Source organism: Haematobia irritans, chromosome 2 (assembly GCF_050003625.1).
Source record: "Haematobia irritans isolate KBUSLIRL chromosome 2, ASM5000362v1, whole genome shotgun sequence".
Lineage (NCBI taxonomy): Eukaryota > Metazoa > Arthropoda > Insecta > Diptera > Muscidae > Haematobia > Haematobia irritans.
This window is the reverse complement of record NC_134398.1, coordinates 86,049,885-86,063,543: the sequence shown is the minus strand read 5'-3', so window position 1 is coordinate 86,063,543 and position 13,659 is coordinate 86,049,885. Positions and strand designations below refer to the sequence as shown.

General features: G+C 32.7%; 1 protein-coding gene across 7 annotated transcripts in view; it reads right to left on the bottom strand.

Annotated features, from left to right (window-relative positions):
• LOC142225696 (uncharacterized) overlaps positions 1–11,467 on the bottom strand; it is a 96,820-nt gene extending 85,353 nt beyond the window's left edge. For 4 of the 7 annotated variants that reach the window (XM_075295533.1, XM_075295538.1, XM_075295537.1 and 1 more), the window contains exon 1: positions 10,401–11,467. The gene's annotated coding sequence lies outside the window, so the exon portion shown is untranslated. The remainder of the gene's footprint in view (positions 1–10,400) is intronic. The other 3 variants (XM_075295534.1, XM_075295535.1, XM_075295536.1) reach the window with 3 other exon arrangements.
• Between the last annotated feature and the right edge of the window lie 2,192 nt (positions 11,468–13,659).

Sequence of the window (13,659 nt, the reverse complement as noted above, 5' to 3'; positions counted from 1 at the left end):
TCATAGAGTACTCCATGTACCACGTGCAGTTTCAGAAATACAAGAAAACAGTTACTCTCCATAATATATGTTTTCGGATTGATATAAAGAACGGCAAACGTTAAGGTAAGTGTGTGACATAAATAAATATATGAAATATGTGACATACATACATATCTATGATTAATAATAATGGAAAGATTTGCTTCTCACATAGCTAAGCAATACTTGTGGTACCACGTGATACGAGATAATCCATGTTGTACTTTTTCTCAAGTACTTACATTTTTATTGTTCCTTTTTTCGGAACACATATTGTTTCGGATAAGTACTTGGTGGTATTTGACAAGCAAGTGTTCTCTTCACTTCACTACTTGCGCTCTGAGAGAAAGACAGTGTATGTACTATATTCGACAGCGAATTGCATACATGTAGTGAAAAGTTATTCGATGCAGACCTCTAATTGGAACATACCGGGGAACTGCGAAGCAGATGAGTTAGCAAGGCTAGGAACTATCTTACATATTCCAGGGGAACTAGAATCTGTTGGTATGCCTCTGGCTACCTGCAAGCTCTTACTGCGTGAGAAGGCTGTTATGATGGTCAATGTTCGATTTGCAAGGGTTGTAACGACAACAAGCAAATATGACCCCATTTAAACTTAAACCGCACAATAGATATGCTAGTGTTCTCAAGACGTCAGATATCACTCTTGATATCTGCTATAACGGGGGGCTGCCTGATAGGCGAATTTGCAAAAACTATTGGTGCGAAGTATAATGACTACTGTATGAGCTGTCAAGCTGCGGAGGAAAAAAAATCAATTAAACACCTCTTGTGTGAGTGTCCTGCATTTTATGTAAGGCGTAAGCGAATTTTAGGGGCATATAGCTTTAGATTACTATTTCGAAATACGATAAATTTTAAATGCATTTAAAATGGTATTAAATGCTAAAAAAAATAGTTCACGCCTAAATAAAGGGTGATTTGTTAAGAGCTTGATAACTTTTTTTTAAAAAAAAAAACGCATAAAATTTGCAAAATCTCATCGGTTCTTTATTTGAAACGTTAGATTGGTCCATGACATTTACTTTTTGAAGATAATTTCATTTAAATGTTGACCGCGGCTGCGTCTTAGGTGGTCCATTCGGAAAGTCAAATTTTGGGCAACTTTTTCGAGCATTTCGGCCGGAATAGCCCGAATTTCTTCGGAAATGTTGTCTTCCAAAGCTGGAATAGTTGCTGGCTTATTTCTGTAGACTTTAGACTTGACGTAGCCCCACAAAAAATAGTCTAAAGGCGTCAAATCGCATGATCTTGGTGGCCAACTTACCGGTCCATTTCTTGAGATGAATTGTTCTCCGAAGTTTTCCCTCAAAATGGCCATAGAATCGCGAGCTGTGTGGCATGTAGCGCCATCTTGTTGAAACCACATGTCAACCAAGTTCAGTTCTTCCATTTTTGGCAACAAAAAGTTTGTTAGCATCGAACGATAGCGATCGCCATTCACCGTAACGTTGCGTCCAACAGCATCTTTGAAAAAATACGGTCCAATGATTCCACCAGCGTACAAACCACACCAAACAGTGCATTTTTCGGGACGCATGGACAGTTCTTGAACGGCTTCTGGTTGCTCTTCACTCCAAATGCGGCAATTTTGCTTATTTACGTAGCCATTCAACCAGAAATGAGCCTCATCGCTGAACAAAATTTGTCGATAAAAAAGCGGATTTTCTGCCAACTTTTCTAGGGCCCATTCACTGAAAATTCGACGTTGTGGCTCGTTAGTAAGTCTATTCATGATGAAATGTCAAAGCATACTGAGCATCTTTCTCTTTGACACCATGTCTGAAATCCCACGTGATCTGTCAAATACTAATGCATGAAAATCCTAACCTCAAAAGAATCACCCTTTAAATTTATGTGTATATTGTTTATACTTGATTTCACGTTCTTCGCTGGTTAGAGTTTTTGAATTTCTTTCAAAATTGCAAACTTTTATACCAAAAACATTTTTTGTTACAAAATTGTTATTTTTGCAACAAAAAAACTAATATTTTATCCAAAAGCTCAATCCATTTCGTTTATATCAAGCACATTTCTTTTCTGGCACTAAATCTTTAATAACCTACATTTCGAAGTTGCGTTATAAAAAGTCAATAAAGTAATAATAATGTCGAACAACTTTTCAGAATTTTTGGAATATATGTAAAAATAAATGTAAAAAAATTGGTGTTTGGTCGGAACAGGGATTGAACCCACCACCCTTTTCGTGCAAGGCGGACATGCTAATCACAGCTCCACGTGTATGTTTCTGTTAAATAATTTTTTGTTTGCATCGGTTTGAGTGCGCCGCAAACTATGCTATATTAAAATAACTTATAACGATAATTGTCTATTGATGACAATAACAGCTACGTAGCCCAAGTGAATAGTGTTTTGGCTGGCAAACGGTATGATCCTCTGTTCGATTCTCCGTCCAGAAAGTTAAAATTTAACAAATTTATAAAATTGAATAATTTCTTTAACATTGTTTGTATTACAGAAAAAGGTGGTAAGAACCTCGTTGAAGTGAGAACGATGTTAGAACGATGTGAGGGAATATGCAATTAGGCAGAAATAATTTTTAAACACATTCTTCTTTGGGAGAAAATTCTTCCAAACATATGCTATTTTCGAGCTCAAAATGCTTCCAAACATATAGTAAGTTCACATAAAACAAACATAATAATGTTTTGGCAATATCCAAGAATATATGCGCTTACTGTAGGGATGCCAGACGTGCTCTTTTTTACAAAATGTTCTCTTAAAACAAGATAGGCCAAAAGAGCACGCAAAAGTGATCTATTTTTAGTTAAGTAATCTTTTTGTGCTCTTTGTATTCATCACAACAAATATTACTCCAACGCGATTCAATAAATGGTAAAAGTAAACTGAACATACGTAAATGTCATACTACGAAATGTTCCTACGCCGTTATTTTTTAATTAAATAGTGTTTTACTTTATATATCAGAGTCGAAGAAGGGCACGCCGATGTTGCTTTTTCATTTTTTACCCTTTTCTAAATGTAAACAAACTTCTTTCAATAAAATTTTTCACAAAAATACCAAACAAATGACTTACAAAGTATTGTAAGAAAATTAGCTTGAGTTGAAAGTGGTTTATTTTATGTATATGTTATGAACCTTTTTTATGTTTAAATAAATTATTATGGAATTAAATGTTTTTATTTTATTTGAAAAAGTGTGCTCTTTTTTTCGTATGTGCTCTTTTTATAAACTGAATTTGCTCTTTTTGTCTCTTCAAAATCTGGCAGCCCTAGCTTCCTGCAAAATAAATTTTTGAGGGTGCAAAACTATACATTAAGATAAATAATGTACCTATACTAATGCATTTATTAAAATGAAAGTATGTCTGAATCCAGTTTTGCACTTTATGTATAATGCATTAATATCAAATGTCTTAGTATTTAGCCCATAGTTCTTTATTTCTAATTAGGGTTTTAACTTGACTTGACATACTTTTACTAAGTTTTTTTTATTATTTCTTTTGGAATATCCGACTAATTGTGCTGAGCTTGTCTCTAGATCTCATCGCTATTTTTTGGTACTCTTTGGTGTAATCTCAAGCACCTTTTAACCAGAGACCATAAATCCTCAATGGGATTGAAATCGGGGCTTTGTGGTATCCTTTTGAGCATTTGAGAACTGTGCTCCAACAACCATTTCCCACGAGCCGATGCAAACAAAACATTATTTAACTGAAGCATATATTTGTCGGCCAAATGGAGCAATGGTTCGCATGTACGCCTTGCATGCAAAATATCGTGGGTTCAATCCCTGCTCCGATCGAAGTAATATGTAATGTCGAAAAGATGTTCGACATTACATATTACTATATTAAATTTTTACAATGAAACTTCGAAATGTGGGTTATTAAAGATTTACAGTCAGAAAAACAACAGTGGTTGATATAAACTGAGCTTTTGGGTAAAATATTATTTTTATTATTGCAACAATAACAATTTTGTAACAAAAATATGTTTTTGGTAGAAAAGTTTGAAATTTTGGAAGAAATTCAAAAACTCTAACAAAAGAACGACGTGAAGTAGAGTATAAACCAGTGCTGCCGCTACTACTTCAATCGAAGTATTTTGCTTCATTTTCATAAAATTTACTTCGTCACTCCTTCTTCCAAAAATCTGCTTCACTTTTTGTCCTGCTTCAAATTTTTAATTTTTTTCCCATATTACCTAATTTTTTTCCTATTCCTTTAATTACGATGAACATAGCGGTTTTAATCATTGAATTATTAACCGATGTGGAAAAATTTTTGCATAGTTGTTAGCAGGGCTGTGGAGTCGGAGTCGGAGTCGGAGTCTTGGAGTCGGAGTCTGAAGATTTTGCTGGAGTCGGAGTCGGAGTCGGAGTCGTAAAAATTTTGCTCGACTCCGACTCCGGCTAAACCAAATTTTTTAAAACACTTCACATATTTGTAACTAAGCAAGTTTTTACGCAAATTAGTTTCCATTGCGTTATTCATTCGATCAATGTACAGCATGATTGTAAATGAAAATCAACTTCCAATTACGGCTATATTTTTATGTTTCCTAGAATGTTTGACTAGCAGATGGGCTGGATCGATCCATTTTAATGCCCATATCAATTTATTTGAAATGTTTCGAACAATCGATATTATTTTTATTTTATTTTAAGGCAATATACATATGTGGAATATCGGCAGAAAATTTTTTCAAAGTTGTTTTTATACAAAATTTTGTCAAAATGTTATTTCTATAAAAAGTTTTGTCAAAATTTTATTTCTATAGCAAATTTTGTCAAAAGTTTAATTCTATAAAAATTTTATTCAAAATTTTATTACTATAGAAATATTTTTATACCCTGCTCCACACTGTGGAACAGGGTATTATAAGTTAGTGCATATGTTTGCAACACCCAGAAGGAGATGAGATAGATACATGGTGTCTTTGGCAAAAATGCTCAGGGTGGGCTCTTGAGTCGATATAGCGATGTCCGTCTGTCCGTAAACACATTTTTGTAATCAAAGTCTAGGTCGCAGTTTTAGTCCAATCGACTTAAAATTTGGTACAAGTATGTGTTTTGGCTCAGAATAGATCCCTATTGATTTTGGAAGAAATCGGTTCAGATATAGATATAGCTCCAATATATATATTTCGACCGATATGGACTTATATGGCCCCAGAAGCCAGAGTTTTACCATTATTTGCTTAAAATTTTGCACAAGAAGAACAATTAGTACTATAGTCAAGTGTGCCAAATTTTATTGAATCGGTTCAGATTTAGATATAGCTCCCATATATATCTTTCGCCCGATATGGACTAATACGGTCCCAGAAGCCAGAGTTTTACCCCACTTTGGTTGAAATTTTGCACAGGGAGTAGAATTAGCATTATAGCTATGCGTGCCAAATTTGGTTGAAATCGGTTCAGATTTAGATATAACTCCCATATATAGCTTTCGCCCGATTTACACTCATATGACCACAGAGGCCAATTTTTAACTCCGATTTAGTTGAAATTGTGCATAGAGAGTAGAATTAGCATTGTAGCTATGCGTGCCAAAATTGGTTGACATCGGTTCAGATTTAGATATAGCTTCCATATATATGTTTTTCTGATTTCGACAAAAATGGTCAAAATACCAACATTTTCCTTGTTAAATCGCCACTGCTTAGTCGAAAAGTTGTAAAAATGACTCTAATTTTCCAAAACTTCTAATACATATATATCGAGCGATAAATCATAAATAAACTATTGCGAAGTTTCCTTAAAATTTTAGACTTTCCTTACTTGTTAAATGTATGTATTTGGGACAAACCTTTATATATAGCCCCCAACACATTTGACGGATGTGATATGGTATCGAAAATTTAGATCTACAAAGTGGTGCAGGGTATAATATAGTCGGCCCCGCCCGACTTTAGACTTTCCTTACTTGTTTTCTATAGAAAATTTAGTCAAAATTTTATTTCTATAGAAAATTTAGTCAAAATTTTATTTCTATAGAAAATTAAGTCAAAATTTAGTTTCTATAGAATATTTTGCAAAATTTTATTTCTATAGAAAATTTTGCAAAATTTTGTTTGTTACACAAATTTTTTTTAAAATTTTATTTCTATTGATAATTTTATTTCTATAAAAATTTAAGTCAAAATTGTATTTCTATAGAAAATTTTGCCAAAATTTTATAGTAATAGATTTTTTTATTAGAAAATTTGGTCAAAATTTTATTTCTACAGAAAATTTGGTCAACATTTTATTTCTATAGGAAATTTTGTCAAAATTTTATTTCTATAGAAAATTTAGTCAAAATTTTGTTACTGTAGAAAATTTTCCAAAATTTTATTTCTATATAAAATTTTGCAAAATTTTATTTACTAGACAAAAATTTTTCCAAAATTGTATTCAGTGAGCATACAATTTTGGAAAAATTGCTGCTAAAATAAGCTTGTAGAAATGACTTAAATTTTCAAATTTTTCAATGAATGAATCATAAATGCATTTTTGCGAAATTGTCTATACAATTATAAATATTTCCCAAATATTGCCCGAGTTTTGTAGAAGTCTGATTTGAGATTTTATCAAAATGTAGATCTAAATACAAAGTTGTGCAGAGTATATTATAATCGGCCCGCCCGACTTTAGACTTTCCTTGCATTTTTATTTTTCGTTAAAATTGTGTTACGTCCCATAACGTTAGATTTAAATTTTAAGTACATAGATTTTGTAGAAGTATATACAATTTTGTCTTCAGATTCAAATTCATGCATATGGAAATATAAACCTTTATATAACTCGCAACAAATTTAAAGGATTTGAAATAGTATCAATAATTTTGGTCCAAAAATACATATACTGTTGGTATATTCTCATATTATGATGGGTATTTATATCATTATTTTATTTTTTAAACATTGCCATAAATTTGAAATATAGAATTAAATTGGCATCTAATGTGAAATTAAGATCTTTTTTGGCACACATAAATAAACACGATACTTTATATCGTCCACTTACGGTACCCCCACAATAGAACTACAAATTAGTGGTATTAAAATGAGATTTAGTTATATTACCCGGAGTCGACTCCGGAGTCGGAGTCGGAGTCGAGCTGATGAAAAATGCTGGAGTCGGAGTCGGAGTCGGAGTCGAGCAAAATTGGCTCGACTCCACAGCCCTGGTTGTTAGAGACCATATACTTACACCACGTACCAAATTTCAACCGGATCGGATGAAATTTGCTTCTCTAAGAGGCACCGCAAGCCAAATCTGGGGACTGTTTATATGGGGGCTATACGTAAAAGTGGTCCAATATGGCACATTTGTAATATCATCCGACCTACATCAACTACTTGTGCCAAGTTTCAAGTCGATAGCTTGTTTCGTTCGGATGTTAGCGTGATTGCAACAGGCGGACATGCTCAGATCGACTCAGAATTTCACCACGACCCAGAATATATATACTTTATGGGGTCTTAGAGCAATATTTCGATGTGTTGCAAACAGAATGACAAAGTTAATATACCCCCATCCTATGGTGGAGGGTATAATAAAATGAATTCTATTGTTTTGTTTTCAAAAATGTATGCTACTTCAATTTTATTCAATCTACTCCACTTCTTTCCAAAATCTACTTCACTCAATTTTTCACTAGCGGCAGCACTGGTATAAACATACACAATTTTACAATATACACATAAATTTATTTAGGCGTGAACTATTTTCTACAAGCATTTAACACTATTTTAAATGCATTTAATATTTATCGTATTTAGAAATATAAATAAATATGAATTTTTTCGAATGTCTATTCTCTCTACTCCGAATACCCATTTTAATATTCAAATTGAATAATATTTAGACTTAAGCATATCAAATTTTTGGCGAAGCCTTATTAACATGCCAAGCGCATTGTGGCTTGACGATTTGATTTTTATGACTTTTGTAAGGCTGGATGTGTCTTAAAAATCCTTCTGACGAAAGGAAGCATAGGTTATGGATTATAATCAATTTCAAGAAACTTTTTCCAAATTTAGAAAGGTTACTTTTTCAAATTATTAAAAACTCAAATTTCGAATTTTGCAGAAAAAATATTTTTTCTGATTCAATCACGAATTAATTAATACAATTAAATTTTTAATTGAAATTGCTTCAATCACGAAAATGATTTAAGTATCAATGACAGAATATATATAAAAAATAAAAATATTCTTGATTAAAGAATTAATTTGGATACTTTCAATAAATATAAATTTTTTCGAATGTCTATTCTCTTTACTCCGAATACCCATTTTAATATTCAAATTAAATAATATTTAGACTTAAGCATAGCAAATTTTTGGCGAAGCCTTATTACCATGCCAAGTGCATACACAGAAAAACAAATCATTAAAAATTTTCCAATTAAAACTTAATTGAGTTTTAAAAACTATTCAATTAAAAATTTAATTGATTAAACATTTCTTTTAATTGAAACAAAAATCAATCTCAAAACTTAATAATATCAATTAATTTTTTCATTGGATCAATTAATTTTTAAATTGATACTATCACTTCGGTGGTTGAAAACATTTCAATTAAAAATTGATTGTATCAATTAATTTCGTGATTGAAGACCAAAAATAATATTGACCAAATCCTTTGGTCTACTGCAGAATTCACAAAAATAAAAAATTGAATATGTTTTATAAGAAACGCATATTTTCTTTTATTCCAAATAAAACTATATAAAATTTTGGGGTGCAATATATACAGTTTTTGATTGAAATTTATTGCCAATTTCAATTCATTATTTAATTGAATCAATCAATTAGTTGATTGATTTTTGTTGCGAAATTAATAAAAATTTTAATTGATTCAATTAAAACATTGATTTTGATTATGTCAAAACCAATCACTGTTTTAATTGATTCAATCATACAATTAATTCCATGACAAAAGTCAATTAAATTTTTAATTGAAAATCGTGTTGGTTTTCAATCAAAATGGGTGATTGATACTATAATATTCGTGATTAAAGACATTTCAATTTAAAAAAATATTATTGAATCCGCGAATTTCGCGATTGAAATAAAAAAAAACAAATTTTGTGTGTAGTATGTAATGCAGGACATAATTTCGAAATCTTTCTAACATATTTGCAATATATGTACTCTTACACCGTGGTGCAATGGTTAGCATGCCCGCCTTGCATACACAAGGTCGTGGGTTAGATTCCTGCTTCGACCGAACACCAAAAAGTTTTTCAGCGGTGGATTATCCCACCTCAGCAATGCTGGTGACATTTCTGAGGGTTTCAAAGCTTCTCTAAGTGGTTTCACTGCAATGTGGAACGCCGTTCGGACTCGGCTATAAAAAGGAGGTCCCTTGTAATTGAGCTTAACATGAAATCGGGCAGCACTCAGTGACAAGAGAGAAGTTCACCAATGTGGTATCACAATGTACTGAATAGTCTAAATGAGCCTGATACATCGGGCTGCCACATAACCTAACCTAACGTACTCTTACTTTATTTCAATATCCAAAAGTTGTACTTTTAAGAAAGTGGCCAACTAAAGGTATGTTTCTGTTAAATAAAGTTTGTTTCCATCGACTTGTTTGCGCTGAGTTACTTGTGCGTTGATGGCTACAGCGATAATTGTCTGTTGATCAAATGACAGCTACGTAGCTCAGTGGATAGTGTTGGGATACAACCTGTATGATTCGAGGTTCGATTCCTCGGCCAGGCGAACGATAAAATTTACAAAATCAAATAATTTATTCTGCATTGTTTGTATTACAGAAAAAGTTTCTAACAACTAATTACCTCGTGAATGTAAAAAAGATGTGAGGGAAGATGCAATTAGCCAGAAAAATATTAAAATGAGTTAGTCTTTATGAAATTGCTTTTACATCCTGTAAAAGAATCAACGTTTATCACAAAAAGTATATAATTTTCTTCCAAACAAACATCCTTACCACGAAAAGCAAATGGAAAACGATATTTGTTTGTCTAAAATTTCGTTTGGGAGTACAGAATATTTTTTGGCGTGTAGAAGCTTCCGCCAATGAGACTCGCAAACGTAAAATTTTAAAATTTTTTATATGCTCCGAAACCTACTCCAAACATTTTGTATTAATACAGAGTCAAAATAAGTAAACACTTCTGTTTTAAGTGTATGTGAGGCAATATTTACTTTTGGCCACAGTATAGTTCGTCACACACATTTACGTACGATATACTACTTTGTGTGTAGATATGTGCCAGATTGTGTGGAAGTATTTTATGGTGCCTTAAATGTCGGCAGAAACACGATGCTAATATTACAAAAACCAAAAAAGATCTAAAGAAATAAATAAAAACGCCACTCTTACAAAGAACAATTTGGACATTACTTACAAGAATTTACAAATATCTGCTCAAATAGGGGCAAATACAAGAGCTCCCAACCAACAACAGGTTGAGCACAAGAGAACGGGTGGAGAAGTGATGCTGTTGAAAGATGTATGCTAATCGCTGGGCTTAGCTGCTGCTGATGCAGCACGCGCGCCGTTGGCTAACTGCAGGAAGTTCTTTGGTATGCCACACAAGCTAAAAGAAAATTCAAAACAAATGGCCCGGGAACGTAGAAAACAACAGCCACGACCGAAGAAGAAGGCACAATCACCGATGAGATGTTGCCTAGCTGGCGGTAAGTGGTTGCGGCTACTTTTTTCCGAGTCGCTTTGTAATTTCCGAACAAAGTTGCGTAACACTTTTTTCAGTGTACTTTTCTTTTCTAATTGCTCTAATAATGATCGTCGAAACACTCACTTGCACCTCCACTCCTCACTCACCAACAACAATCATTCAGTACTAATTTTTCTCAGCACTTTTTTTCACTTGTATTTTTTCTAGACCAGGAACGGTATAACAACGAACAAGTTGTGACATATTTCCAAACGATTCGTGATTCGTTCAGTGCGCATCCCTCACAGATTCTTGATTTATTTCATTCGATGGTGGACACTTAAATATTTTTCTTTGTTACTCTTGCGTTTTATAAATTTTGGAAACTTATTTAATATCGTGAGCGAGGGAGCGGGGAGGCAGTCTAGATTTATTTTGGAATTATCACCAAAAAAACAGAGTTCGTCGAAAAAATTAGCTGTGTTATAAAAATAGAACTCATTCGAACTAAATTGCAACACACCTAAAACAGAAGAACTCTTCCGCAGTACTCCAAATGAATTTAATTTTATTTAACGAAATTTTATAAATTTTACAAAAGAAACACAATTGATAGAAATATTCGTCGATTTCCAAAAGGGAAAATTCTAATATTTTTGCTGTGCACAATTCAATTCGATTTCTTAATGGATTTCACTATAGTATTGTATACCCGTCTCTTTCACACTTGCAGCATTTATGGGGCTGTTAAATAGTACGGCACAAATTTCACGGATTCGATTGTGGTAGCAACCATTAGCGGGTCCGGAGAAGAACTGAAATGAGAAAACGTCTGCTATAGATCACAAAGCCAAACCAAGAAAACTCTGCGAAAAATCGATTTTCTCTTGTGTGTTGCTGTCATCGCATATTGTTTTGTATGTATCGGATCATTTTCCGAAGATTTTTGTAGTGGCCACATTTACTGATAGAAATGACGATTTGATTTTTATGACTTTTGTAAGGCTGTAAGTGTCTTAAAATCCTTCTGACGAAATGTAGCATAAGTTATGGATCAAATTAAAGAAACTTTTTCCAAATCTAGAGAGGTTACTTTTTCAAATGATTAAACACTCAAATTTCGAATTTACCAGAAAAAATAATTTTTCTGATTCAATCACGAATTAATTGATACAATTTAATTTTTACTTGAAATTGCTTCAGTCACAAAAATGATTTAAGTATCAATTACAGAATATATATATAAAAAATAAAAATATTCTTGATTAAAAAATTAATTTGGATACTTTCAATAAGTTTTTTAATTTGTTCACTTAAATATTTAATTGATTTTTGCCACAAAACTTAATTAATTGTTTAAATGAGGTAATCAATTATTTATTTTTTATAGATTATTTTACTTTAGGTGAAGTAATTTTCATAGGATTTAGAGTTTTTTAACATTGCTTTTTTTTGGATTTTTCTTTGGATCTGAGACAAAATTTAGAAACTAATTACTTCGGAACAGAATTTTCAATTACATATGTTTTTATTTGGAAATATCTTTTCATTTGATTAAAATTTTAATTTGGATAGTTCATATTTTAATTAAACAAGTGACGATGTTCAATCATTTTCTTAATTGACATTATTTTTAATTTATTAACAAGTAAGGAAAGTCTAAAGTCGGGTGGGGCCGACTATATTATACCCTGCACCACTTTGTAGATCTAAATTTTCGATACCATATCACATCCGTCAAATGTGTTGGGGGCTATATATAAAGGTTTGTCCCAAATACATACATTTAAATATCACTCGATCTGGACCGAATTAGGTAGACTTCTACAAAATCTATACACTCAAAATTTAAGTCGGCTAATGCACTAGGGTGGAACACAATGTTAGTAAAAAAAATATGGGAAACATTTAAATCTGAAGCAATTTTAAGGAAACTTTGCAAAAGTTTATTTATGATTTATCGCTCGATATATATGTATTAGAAGTTTAGGAAAATTAGAGTCATTTTTACAACTTTTCGACTAAGCAGTGGCGATTTTACAAGGAAATTGTTGGTATTTTGACCATTTTTGTCGAAATCAGAAAAACATATATATGGGAGCTATATCTAAATCTGAGCCGATTTCAACCAAATTTGGCACGCATAGCAACAATGCTAATTCTACTCTCTGTGCAAAATTTCAACTAAATCGGAGTTAAAAATTGGCCTCTGTGGTCATATGAGTGTAAATCGGGCGAAAGCTATATATGGGAGATATATCTAAATCTGAACCGATTTCAACCAAATTTGGCACGCATAGCTACAATGCTAATTCTACTCCCTGTGCAAAATTTCAACTAAATCGGAGCAAAAAATTGGCCTCTGTGGTCATATGAGTGTAAATCGGGCGAAAGCTATATATGGGAGATATATCCAAATCTGAACCGATTTCACCCAAATTTGGCACGCATAGTTACAATGCTAATTCTACTCCCTGTGCAAAATTTCAACTAAATCGGAGTTAAAAATTTGCCTTTGTGGTCATATGAGTGTAAATCGGGCGAAAGCTATATATGGGAGATATATCCAAATCTGAACCGATTTCAACCAAATTTGGCACGCATAGCTACAATGCTAATTCTACTCCCTGTGCAAAATTTCAACTAAATCGGAGCAAAAAATTGGCCTCTGTGGTCATATGAGTGTAAATCGGGCGAAAGCTATATATGGGAGATATATCCAAATCTGAACCGATTTCAACCAAATTTGGCACGCATAGTTACAATGCTAATTCTACTCTCTGTGCAAAATTTCAACTAAATCGGAGTTAAAAATTGGCCTCTGTGGGCAAATGAGTGTAAATCGGGCGAAAGCTATATATGGGAGCTATATCTAAATCTGAACCGATTTGGCTGATATTTTGCAAGTATTTCGAGACCCATAAAATATTCGGGTGTACGGAATTTGAGGAAGATCGGTTGATATACACGCCAATTATGACCAGATCGG